This window comes from Bombina bombina, chromosome 1 (genome assembly GCF_027579735.1).
Source record: "Bombina bombina isolate aBomBom1 chromosome 1, aBomBom1.pri, whole genome shotgun sequence".
In the NCBI taxonomy this organism is placed as follows: Eukaryota; Metazoa; Chordata; class Amphibia; order Anura; family Bombinatoridae; genus Bombina; species Bombina bombina.
The window spans coordinates 633,519,859-633,532,786 of record NC_069499.1 but is presented as its reverse complement, the minus strand read 5'-3'; positions in this window follow the sequence as shown (position 1 = coordinate 633,532,786).

The following is a 12,928-nucleotide window of genomic DNA, read 5'->3' as shown; positions in this document are numbered from 1 at the left end:
TTAATTTTAATTGCTTACGCCTGGCCACGCAGGACTTGGTATGCAGATCTCATTCAAATGTCTTCTTCACCTCTGTAAAAGCTTTCTCTGTTTCACGGTCCTTTAGTTCATCCAGATTTAAAATATCTCAATTTGATGGCATGGAGTTGTATTTAGTCCTTCTTCAATGTGGTTTTTCTTAGTCTGTTGTGAACACTTTTATTTAGATGAGGAAGCCAGTTGCAAGGAAGATTTACTACAAAACTTTGAGGGTATTCTTGGCTTGGTGTGAGTCTCTCAAATATTAATGGGATTCTTTGTGTTCCTAGGATCCCTCAGTTCTTGCAAAATGGTTTGGATAAAGGTTTGTTGACCAGTTCTTTGAAAGGTCAAATTTCATCCCTTTCGGTTTTGTACCATAGGAAACTGGCTAAAGTCTCCAGACATTCAGGCTTTGGTAAGGGTTCTACCAGTAGTTAGAGTAGCATCTCCACCATGGAATAGTAACCTGGTTTTGAGAGCACTACAAGTTCATCCTTTTGAGCCTTTGCATAATGTAGGTATTCAGCTTTTATCTTGGAAGACTTTTTGTTTCTTTTAGCCATCTTGTCAGCAAGGAGAGATTCTGAACTCTTTGCTTTATCTTGTGAGTCCCCTTACCTGGTGTTCCATCATAACAAGGCCGTTCTCAGGACTCATTATTTTTTACCTAAGGTTGTCTCTTCGGTGAACATCAGTAAAGAGATTTTCATTCCTTCATTGGGCCTTTCTCCCAAGAATCCCAAAGGATGTCTGTGGTGTTAATTACAATATTAAACCAAAGGGGCTGTCCACTTTTTAAAATTATTTTATTGGAAGACAAATAATATAGGTATGAAAAATTAACAATTACCTACAAGCTTCAAAAGTATAAAACAAGTCTGAAGAATGCCAAAAGCTACAACATCCAGTCCAAATTATACAGGGCAACTTAATCTTAAACAAACCCACATTAAGAATCTATCCCAAGGAAAATGCACAAGAAAGCTAATATACTCAGCCAGTTCAGTGCTCTCTCTCTCTATCTCTCTCTCTCTCTCTCTCTCTCTCTCTCTCTCTCTCTCATCAGTTGCTTCCAGGAGGTGAGGAAGATTAAAAAAGGTGTATAGTAACTGTTGGCTCCCATTGTATACTTAATTTACTTAAGGTGTGTCCTACCATACAGCAATCAAAGGCTACATTAGTGTGTCCTTCTTAGACAAAGACTAGGCCAAAGCCTAGTCTATATTTTAAAATATGTTTGTAAAATTACAGTATAATTTAAGAATTAACTACTTGAACACTCTAGGGATAAATTCTCTGGTTTTATGACACCACATTCCACCATTTCTCCTATGTTGCCCTGTTTTCCATTTACTGTATACCCATTAATACAGAAGAACCCAGTGGGAGTGAAAACCTTATAGGAAAAATTCAACCCACCGTCCCTTCGGAATAAATCCTTTGGCGTCTTGAGCTTTTCTGTACTTTCCTAGGACTGTCAACTGCTAACCTAAATGTTATACAATTAATAATAAACAAAACTAACTATTATTTCCAACACAATCCAAACAAATTCATACAAGTCAGAAAAACAAATTATCAGAAGATAGAGAGAAATGTGGGTGCATGACGGTGGGTTTGGCAAAGCATACTTACCTGATGAGGGATGTGTATGTGATTGTAAGTGTGAATTTATGGATCATGAAAACTTTATTAGAAGAGTATGCAGTTGTGTCTGAACAACAAGAATAACACTTAAAGGGACACTGAACCCAAATTTGTTCATTTGTAATTCAGAAAGAGCATGCAATTTTAAGCAACTTTCTAATTTACTCCTATTATCAATTTTTCTTCGTTCTCTTGCTATCATTATTTGAAAAAGAAGGCATCTAAGCTTTTTTTTGGTTTCAGTACTCTGGACAGCACTTTCTTATTGGTGGATGAATTTAGCCACCAATCAGCAAGGACAACCCAGGTTGTTCACCAAAAATGGGCCGGCATCTAAACTTACATTCTTGCATTTCAAATAAAGATACCAAGAGAATGAAGAAAATTTGATAATAGGAGTAAATTCGAAATTTGTTTAAAATCTCATGCTCAATCTGAATCATAAAATTACATTTTTGGGTACAGTGTCCCTTTAAATAAAGTAATTTTGGTTCCTTGCTTTCTGCTTACTCTTCATCTTCTTTAATGTCACACAAAAATACAGTATCACAGCTGTTGTTATAACTTAGATAAACATAATCATTAAGTAAGAGAGAGTTCTCATTATACGGGTATGTTTCTACATCGGTGAGTACTTCCCACCATGAATGGATAACTTCTTCTTTAGTTTTTTCAAGTTATAAGTTCATTATTTTGTTGCTCAAGCAAATTGCTGATGGGACATAGCTGCTGTTTAATACGTTGTACTTGTTCATGTAACTGCAAAGTGAGCTTAGGAATAGGAGGAAAAAGCTTCAAAGTCTAATTCTCCCACACAGTGTCCTCAGTAAAATTCATGCAGTCAGTAGTGAGGTTTCCTGATGGAAAAACAGTATGTGTTCCAACATGGAAGGGTGTTGTTATTCTAATACATGTCCCTTCTTCCACTGGGCATGTCTCATCTGATGTTTTGTATTACTTATGGCCTATGAAACAGGCCATGTCTCCAATATGAATGAACTCGCGTACTAGCTCAGCTTTTGTTAAAGGGACACTAAACCCAATTTTTTTCTTTCATGATTCAGATAGAGCATGCAATTTTAAGCAACTTTCTCATTTACTCCTATAATCAATTTTTCTTCGTTCTCTTGCTATCTTTATTTAAAAAGCAGGAAACGGATGCATAGGAGCCGGCCCACTTTTAGTTGAGAACCTGGGTTATGCTTGCTTATTGGTGGGTAAATGTAATCCTTAAATAAGCAAGCGCTATCCGTGGTGTTGAACCTAAAATGGGCTGGCTGCTAAGATTTACATTCCTGCTTTTAAAATAAAGATTTCAAGAGAACGAAGAAAAATTCATAATAGTAGTAAATTAGAAAGTTGCTTAAAATGTAAGGCTTTATCTGAATCATGAAAGAAAAAAAATTGGGTTCAGTGTCTCTTTAACTGCACCCATCCATTCTCGATGTCTCTAGTTTCCCAGGTGCAGGTACATAGCCATCAATGTTTCTTACAACAGCCTTCATCAATTACTACTTCTTTAATAGTTGCCAATCTTTTTGAAGGAAAATGTTGCTGGTAGGTACCTTGGCTAAAAGTACCAATGCTATGCACAAAATTCAATGGTTCCGCTTCTCCTTCCCAATGTTGAATTGCAAGGATTAGCCCTACTCTTCCAAATTCAGATTCTTGCGGTAGCCATTGTCCTGGTCCCTCAATATATGCATGTTTTAAATTTGTCCTATGTAACTATCACAAATGTTTTCCTTAATGTTGGTATGATCTTAGTTGCATTAAGTTTTCCTGTCCACTTGTTTCCTTTTATTTCGTTTACAGCATCCTTCAGATCAGATAGTAGTTTATTCCCGGTCATGGAGCAAAAGATTTAATGCTGTTTGAGATGTCAGCAATGTTGTCCTCCACTAGTTGTAAATTGTGGGCAATGGTGTGTATGTCATCTACATTGTCTTCCAACTTCTCTACAATAAGTGAGTCAGCTACTCCACCTGTTTTCATGGCATGGCCAAAACCATCTGTCAGAGTTAATTCTGCTATTAAGTCCTATGATATCAGCTGAGTTCCACACACCTAATCCGGTTCCGACTCCTCCCAAGATTGTTGCTATGGTATCTCGCTTGTCTCTTCTCTTTGTTTCTGTCCACTCATCAATAATCTCCTGTGTCCTTCCTTTGAACCATTCGCGCTGCTGTCTTGAACACCTTAAAGGAATAATGAAATAATTAAAATCAAACAGAATAGGGTAATATGCCCATCCCACACCTTGTACCACAGTTTCATGTGTAGAGACTACAATAATTCCCCTTTTTGGCCATGGAATTCTTATCTGATCTTCACAATGTTCCCTTTTCTGTACTGAAAGTGTTACTTCATCTACTGTTAATACACACCCCTCTCCAGTGTTAAGATTGCATTTCAATTCTTTATTGGGATGTGCAGCTATAGTGGCAACCTCCCATTCACAACCCTCATTTAAAGATATGTTGCTTACTATGATTTTAATATGTTTATAGTATCCTTGGGAGGTTGAAGCCAATTTCACACAATCTATAAATATTCCATTAGCTGTTACCTGCCCATCTCTAGCCACCCAGTTCAATTCTTGTCCCTTGGTCACATTTATTGGTGCCCTAAGAGCTAACCCCATACTATCATTTGGCAACTTGATATTCAAATGTAAGTCATCCATTTCTTTTACTTTTAACTCCCTCTGCCAAATAAATCTATCTGCCTGTATATATCTGTCCTCTATTCATTTTAAAATAAGTCCCTTATATGCTGTATCCTCTGGTCTAATTGGTGGTCTCCCTCTTCTCATTCCGATATAGTTTATACTCATCAGTTCTTCCAGAAAAAGACACCATCCTCCTTGGCTAGGTTTTATTTCTTCTGAAATCAATCTTCTGATGAGCCTGTGAATAAACTAATAATTTGTAATTAGTGAATGGGGGAATATATTTTTCTCATACTCTTATTTCTTCTGTATTTCTCTGGGTAGAAGAGAGAGAAGATAAAAAAACTAAGCAAAAACAAAAAAGGACTAAGATATAGTTAGCATATAAACATAAGGCATAGAAAACAGGAAATGTACAGATCCTTATAGGAACTTTAATTTGGGGGAATTGAGTATTTGTGTAGCAAAAAAATAAATAAAAATGAAGAGTAATGAAAATGATTTTAATAGTCATATCAGACTATTAAAATCATTTTCATCACTCTTCATTTTTATTTATTTTTTTGCTACCCAAATACTCAATTCCCCCAAATTAATTATCATTTGCTGCCTTTAACTTACACCCATTTTATTTTCCTGACCTAACTATTAAGATTTCCTAGGTCTTAGGGTGTATGTATACTTACTAAGGCATGTTGTTTGCTGGGTCCCTAACCTTGTCTTTTTAAAATATTTTTAATTGACTTGCATGCAGCCAGACTACAACGTCTCTTGCACAATTTGGTTGTGGTTTAGGCATTAAAGTTTTATCTTCAAGTGACTAAGTATATTAGACGGTCTTCTACTTTGCTTATTCATTTTTCTGTTAAACATAAGGGACAAAATGCTTCTACGGTTATGCTGGCTTCATGATCAAAACTTCTGATTCACAGGGCTTATTTGGAGGTGGGAAAATCTTCACCATGTATCACAGCTCATTCAACTGTCTGCTTCAACATCTTGGGCTTTCAGAAATAAGGCATCCACTAAACAGCTTTGCAAAGCTGCTAATTGGTCTTTCTTTCATGTAATTGGCAAGAGTCCATGAGCTAGTGACGTATGGGATATACAATCCTACCAGGAGGGGCAAAGTTTCCCAAACCTCAAAATGCCTATAAATACACGCCTCACCACACCCACAATTCAGTTTTACAAACTTTGCCTCCTATGGAGGTGGTGAAGTAAGTTTGTGCTTGATTTTTATGATTTCTTCTATGATAAGCGCTTCTAAGCATTCTGAATCCTAATTCCTCTCAGAGTACAGTGTTTGTCAGAGGGATGTGAAGAGAGTATCGCCTATTGATTTATTTATGATTTTTCTCACGGAAAATCTTTTCAAGGGTTCTCTGTTATCGGTCGTAGGTATTCATCTCCTACCTCCCTTTTTCAGATCGACGATATACTCTTGTCTTATTACCTCTGCTGATTAGTTTTCAGCACTGGTTTGGCTATCTGCTATATGTGGATGGGTGTCTTTCGCTAAGTATGTATCATTATTTAAGACACTCTCAGCTATGGTTGGCACTTTATGTATTTATATAAAGTTCTAAATATATGTATTTACTTATATTTGCAATGAGTCAGGTCTATGTGTATTTCCCTTTGCAGTCTGGCAGTTTCAATATGGGAATCATGTTTTAGGAAGTTTTTGTCTTACCTGGGGTATAGTCTTTTTTTCAATTTGACTTGTTTTTCTTTAAAAACTTGCAGGCAAATTAGGCTCATGAGGGTGCAAAATGCTGTTATTTATTGCGTCATTCTTGGCGCAAGAATTTTTTTGCGCAAATGTGTGTTCGTAATTTCCTGCATCTTAGTTGATGCCAGGTTGTTTGGTGCAAAGATGTGTTTGTTGTGATGCGAGTTTCGTCATTTCCGGATATTTGTTGGCGCCAAAAAATGTATATACTTCCTTTTGCGCCAAAAAAATGTAGTTTTATTTTACCTCACTTCCTATATGCTCCTTTTCTTCTTTATGCTCAGAGGGCTATGCTATTTGCTTTTTTTCCCATTCCTGAAACTGCTATATGTGGAAATAAGATATTTTTGTTTAAATGTTATTTTTTCTTTTACATTTTACAAGATGTCTCATTCTGATCCTGTCTCAGAAGCTGCTGTAGGAATCATGTCGCCTGAACACAGTTCTACCAAAGCTAAGTGTATCTGTTGTAAGCTAGTGGAGATTATAGCTCCAGCTGTAGTATGTAACAGTTGTCATGATAAGCTTTTGCATGCAGAAAAAGTTTTTATTAGTGCTAGTACAGTATCTGTTGTTCTCTCAACATCTAATGTACATGATATCCCTGTTGATATGAAGAATTATATTGCTGATGCAATGCAGAAGGCTATGGCTGCTATTCCGCCTTCAAATAAATGTTAAAGGTCTTTTAAAAATTCTCATAATACTGATGAAATTTTTAATGACCGAGAACATACTGATATATCTACCTCTAATGAGGATCTCTCTGATTTGGAAGATCCTACTTCAGACATTAACACTGATAAATCAACTTATATAGTATATTCGTTCTTTATTAAAGAAGTGTTGATAACTTTGGGTATTGAGGAGTCTGGTCCTCTTGATAATAAATCCAGTAATGTTTAAATTATGTCTATAAACCTCCTGTGATTAATCCTGAGGTTTTTCCTGTTCCTGATGCCATTTCCGATGTGATTGCTAAGGAATGGTCTAAGCCTGGTACTTCTTTTGTTCCTTCTTCAATGTTTAAAAAGTTGTATCCTTTGCCAGTGGCTAAATTAGAGTTTTGGGAAAAAGTCCCTAAGGTTGATGGGGCTATTTCTACTTTTGCTAAGCGTACTACTATTCCTATGGAATATAGTACCTCTTTTAATGATCCTTTAGCTAGGAAAATTGAATCTTATCTAAGAAAAGCTTATTTACATTCTGGCTATATTCTTAGACCTGCCATTTCTATGGCTGATGTTGTGGCTGCATCAACTTTTTGATTAGCACAACGGGAAAAAGATTCTAATTTGTATAGCATTGTTCATTTGCTTCAACATGCTAATCATTTTATCTGTGATGCTATTTTTGATATCATCAAGATTGATGTTAAAAATGTCTTTGGCTATTTTAACTAGAAGAGCTTTGTGTCTCAAATCATGGAATGCTGTGATGGTATCTAAATCTAGGTTACTATCTCTATCAATTCAGGGTAATAATTTGTTTGATTCCCAGTTTGATTCTATTATTTCCACTATTACTGGGGGGAAGGGAGTTTTTTTGCCCCAAGATAAAAAGTCTAAGGGTAAATCTAAAGCTTCTAATCAGTTTCATTCCTTTCGTCAGAATAGAGAACAGAAAAACCACTCCTTCCCCTAAGGACTCTGGCTCCAATTGGAAGCCATCTTCAAATAAATCCAAGCCTTATAATAAACCAAAGCCAGCCCCCAAGACTGCATGAAGGTACGGCCCTCAATCCAGTTTTACTGGTGGGGGGCAGATTTAAACTATTTCAAGAAATTTGGGCACGTTCCGTTCAGAATCATTGGATTCAGAATATTGTTTCTCAGGGGCATCGAATAGGTATCAGAATAAGACCTCCTGTGAGAAGATTTTTTTTCTATCTCACGTTCCAACAAATCCTGTGAAAGCTCAGGCCTTTCTGAAGTGTGTTTCAGATCTGGAGCTTTCAGGGGTAATTGTACCAGTTCCACTTCTGGAACAGGGTCTGTGTTTTTATTCAAATCTATTTATTGTCCCGAAGAAGGAAAATTAATTCAGACCAGTTCTGGATCTGAAGTTTTTGAATCAATTTTTAAGGGTCCCAACTTTCAAGATAGTGACTATAAGGACTATTCTGCCTTTTGTTCAGTAAGCTCATTACATGTCCTCAATAGACTTACAGGATGTGTATCTCACATTCCAATTCATCCAGACCACTATCGATTTCTGAGATTCTCTTTTCTAGACAGGCATCACCAATTTGTTGCTCTTCCATTTGGCCTATCAACAGCTCCAAGAATCTTATCGAAGGTTCTCTGTGCCTTCTATCTGTAATCAGAGAACAGGGTATTGCGGTGTTTCCTTATTTGGACGATATCTTGGTACTGGCTCAATCCTTTCATTTAGCAGAATCTCACACAAATCAACTTTTGTTGTTTCTTCAAAGACATGGTTGGAGGATCAATTTACCAAAGAGTTTCTCGATTCCTCAGACAAGGGTTACCTTTTTAGGTTTCCAGATAGATTAAGTAACCATGACCCTGTCGGGACAATTGTCTGGGAAAATTCACCATTCTGATATTGCATATTAATCACATATGTCTGTGCTATATAATATAGGGTTAAAATTGATCATGTGTATTTACTTATAGATTCAGGAACACATACACATATATATTATTAGTATTAATATGTAGCTATTAGCTAGTGTTGCTTGTCAGTATATAATTGCTTACTTTGAAGTTTTTGTACTTTATCAAAATAACTCATGTTTAGTTACTATGATATTCTTTTTTTTTTTTTATATTTATTTATAACCAGCAGTGTACAAAATTACAGAAAAAAGCAAGAAAAAGAAGAAAAACAAACTCTTTGTCTACTGCGCCACGCAGGGCCAAAATATCATATAAAATACAGTTAGACACTTGTCCTGCATAGTTACATACTTATTGGCAGTTCAGCATAGCTTTATATATATGCACACTACTGGGTTTTCAATCATTTTAAACCTAACAAACTAACGTAAACAGCAAAAGAAACCATATAAAAAAAAGAAATATTCCCATACTCTCTCTCCCCCACCCCGACCCCCGGTCCCCCGGCCTCAAAGGAGATGTTGTCTCTAGAATTCGGGGTATCTGTCTGATAATATTAGCTGCAAAAAATCCGCTGACTTACGAAAATGGCTTAGTATCTGCAGCTGAACCTCTCTAGGCTGAACTAGAATTAATTTATCCCATTTTGCTAGATAGTTTTTTAGTTTTTTATCTTCAAATATTACTGGGTCGAATTGCTCTACTAATATTTGATATTGGATATTGCGCATAACAGAGGCTATAGTGGGGACACTTTTATCCTTCCACATCCTTAAAATCATTTGTCTGACCAAGAGAATTACTGTATTAATCAAAGCTTTATTTTGAATCTCATCATGGACCAGACAAAAGATATATAACGGATTAAGTATTATTCTGGCAGGCAGAAATCTGTTTAGCCAGTATTCCACTTGTTTCCATAATTTAGTAATTTTTGGGCAGGCGTAAAAAACATGGAATAGATCAGCAGAGGGAAATTTACATCTATAGCAAGCACTGTCACCTTTCCATTTACCCAATCTACTAGGAGTCAAATATGCTCTATTCAACAGCTTCAAATAGGATTCTCTCATTGCCATATTATTTGTATACTTTCTTACCCTGTTGAAACTTTTTTGGAAATAAAAAGGGAAATCTAATTTCCAGATGCATAAAAGACTATTGACTCTTGCCTCTGCATCCTTAGATGAGAGTAATCTATACATAGGTGAAATAGAATGGTCGCCCCTAAAAAATATACTGGCGATGGTGTCTAGTGGGCCCAGAGACCAGGCATCTCCTTCTGAGACTTTCTGATTATAATAAAAATGTCTGGCCTGCAAATAGGCAAAAAAGGATCTCCTATCTAAGTTAAATTCTCTGGTTAAAGATTCAAAAGTTTTTATGTGGTTAGAGAGTGGATCCACCATCTGAATCAAGAAATTCAAATTGTTTGCTGACCATTTTCTAAAAGCCGAGAATGTACAACCACTTTCAAAATCCGGATTTCCTCTAATAGGTAAATATTTAGAAAAAGTATGTTTAATCTCTAGTAGTTTGCAGATTTTATGCCATGCTATAATTACATTATGAATAGCGTTATTTAATGTAAAATCCCTTATCTTTGAATGGTGAGATAAATGTAATAGTGCTTTGAGAGAATAAGGGAACATTACGTTTTCTTCTACCTCGGAGCTAGTGACATAGTTGGCTGAAGTTAGCCAATCTAAGGCAATTCTAGCAAAACATGCCAAATTATAATTTACCAAATTCGGGAAAGCAAAACCACCCATTTCTTTTGGGTGCATTAGTCTTGATAATGCAATACAAGGTTTTTTAGAGGCCCAGAGAAAGCGAGAGCAGGCTGCATTAAATTTATGAATGTCCACCTTGCATAGAAAAGTAGGAACATTCTGTACAGGGAGTGCAGAATTATTAGGCAAATGAGTATTTTGACCACATCATCCTCTTTATGCATGTTGTCTTACTCCAAGCTGTATAGGCTCGAAAGCCTACTACCAATTAAGCATATTAGGTGATGTGCATCTCTGTAATGAGAAGGGGTGTGGTCTAATGACATCAACACTTTATATCAGGTGTGCATAATTATTAGGCAACTTCCTTTCCTTTGGCAAAATGGGTCAAAAGAAGGACTTGACAGGCTCAGAAAAGTAAAAAATAGTGAGATATCTTGCAGAGGGATGCAGCACTCTTAAAATTGCAAAGCTTCTGAAGCGTGATCATCGAACAATCAAGCGTTTCATTCAAAATAGTCAACAGGGTCGCAAGAAGCGTGTGGAAAAACCAAGGCGCAAAATAACTGCCCATGAACTGAGAAAAGTCAAGCGTGCAGCTGCCAAGATGCCACTTGCCACCAGTTTGGCCATATTTCAGAGCTGCAACATCACTGGAGTGCCCAAAAGCACAAGGTGTGCAATACTCAGACACATGGCCAAGGTAAGAAAGGCTGAAAGACGACCACCACTGAACAAGACACACAAGCTGAAACGTCAAGACTGGGCCAAGAAATATCTCAAGACTGATTTTTCTAAGGTTTTATGGACTGATGAAATGAGAGTGAGTCTTGATGGGCCATATGGATGGGCCCGTGGCTGGATTGGGAAAGGGCAGAGAGCTCCAGTCCGACTCAGACGCCAGCAAGGTGGAGGTGGAGTACTGGTTTGGGCTGGTATCATCAAAGATGAGTTTGTGGAGCCTTTTCAGGTTGAGTATGGAGTCAAGCTCAACTCCCAGTCCTACTGCCAGTTTCTGGAAGACACCTTCTTCAAGCAGTGGTACAGGAAGAAGTCTGCATCCTTCAAGAAAAACATGATTTTCATGCAGGACAATGCTCCATCACACGCATCCAAGTACTCCACAGTGTGGCTGGCAAGAAAGGGTATAAAAGAAGAAAATCTAATGACATGGCCTCCTTGTTCACCTGATCTGAACCCCATTGAGAACCTGTGGTCCATCATCAAATGTGAGATTTACAAGGAGGGAAAACAGTACACCTCTCTGAACAGTGTCTGGGAGGCTGTGGTTGCTGCTGCACGCAATGTTGGTGGTGAACAGATCAAAACACTGACAGAATCCATGGATGGCAGGCTTTTGAGTGTCCTTGCAAAGAAAGGTGGCTATATTGGTCACTGATTTGTTTTTGTTTTGTTTTTGAATGTCAGAAATGTATATTTGTGAATGTTGAGATGTTATATTGGTTTCACTGGTAAAAATAAATAATTGAAATGGGTATATATTTGTTTTTTGCTAAGTTGCCTAATAATTATGCACAGTAATAGTCACCTGCACACACAGATATCCCCCTAAAATAGCTAAAACTAAAAACAAACTAAAAACTACTTCCAAAAATATTCAGCTTTGATATTAATGAGTTTTTTGGGTTCATTGAGAACATGGTTGTTGTTCAATAATAAAATTAATCCTCAAAAATACAACTTGCCTTATAATTCTGCACTCCCTGTATAACATATAAAATTTTTGGGAGAGTTCGCATTTTAATTAGTGCTATCCTTGCCGAAAGTGAAAGAGGCAGTCTACTCCACTTCTGCATCTCAGTAAAACATTTCCTCCAAATATGAGAAAAGTTTATATCGTACCATTCTTCTGGGTTTCTGGAAAGATTTATTCCTAAATATTTGATATATTTGTCTGATATCTTAAAGGGATTCTCTAAAAGGCTGTTCTTGTTCTTTATAATCCATAAAATCTCCGACTTGGATAGATTAATTCTGTACCCAGTGAATTTGCTAAACTCTGCTAGGGCATCTCCCAAGACTGGGATATTTTTGATTGAATTTCTTATATAAAATAAGATGTCATCCGCATATAATGATAGTGTCACCTTATGCTGTTTTATCTTGATACCCTCCAATATTTCTCTACTCTTTATGGTTAAGGGCTCAATAGCTAAGTTGAATAATAGCGGTGAAAGGGGGCACCCCTGCCTTGTACCTTTACACAAGGTTATGGGAGGAGAAAGAGTATTATTTATACTAAGACATGAAATAGGATTCTGATAAAGTAAGGAGATATACGTATAAAAATGCCCCCAGAAGCCGAAATTCTTTAGGGTTGTTAATAAGTGATCCCATAGGACAGAGTCAAAAGCCTTTTCTGCATCAATTGTTAATATAGCAAAATCTTGCTTTACGTCTGACCCTGTCCTATGGTATGCAAGAATATATTCAATAATCGTCATAGCTTTTCTTATATTTTTCTGCGCTGTTCTGCCTGGTATAAATCCAGTTTGATCTGGATAGATGACATCTCCTA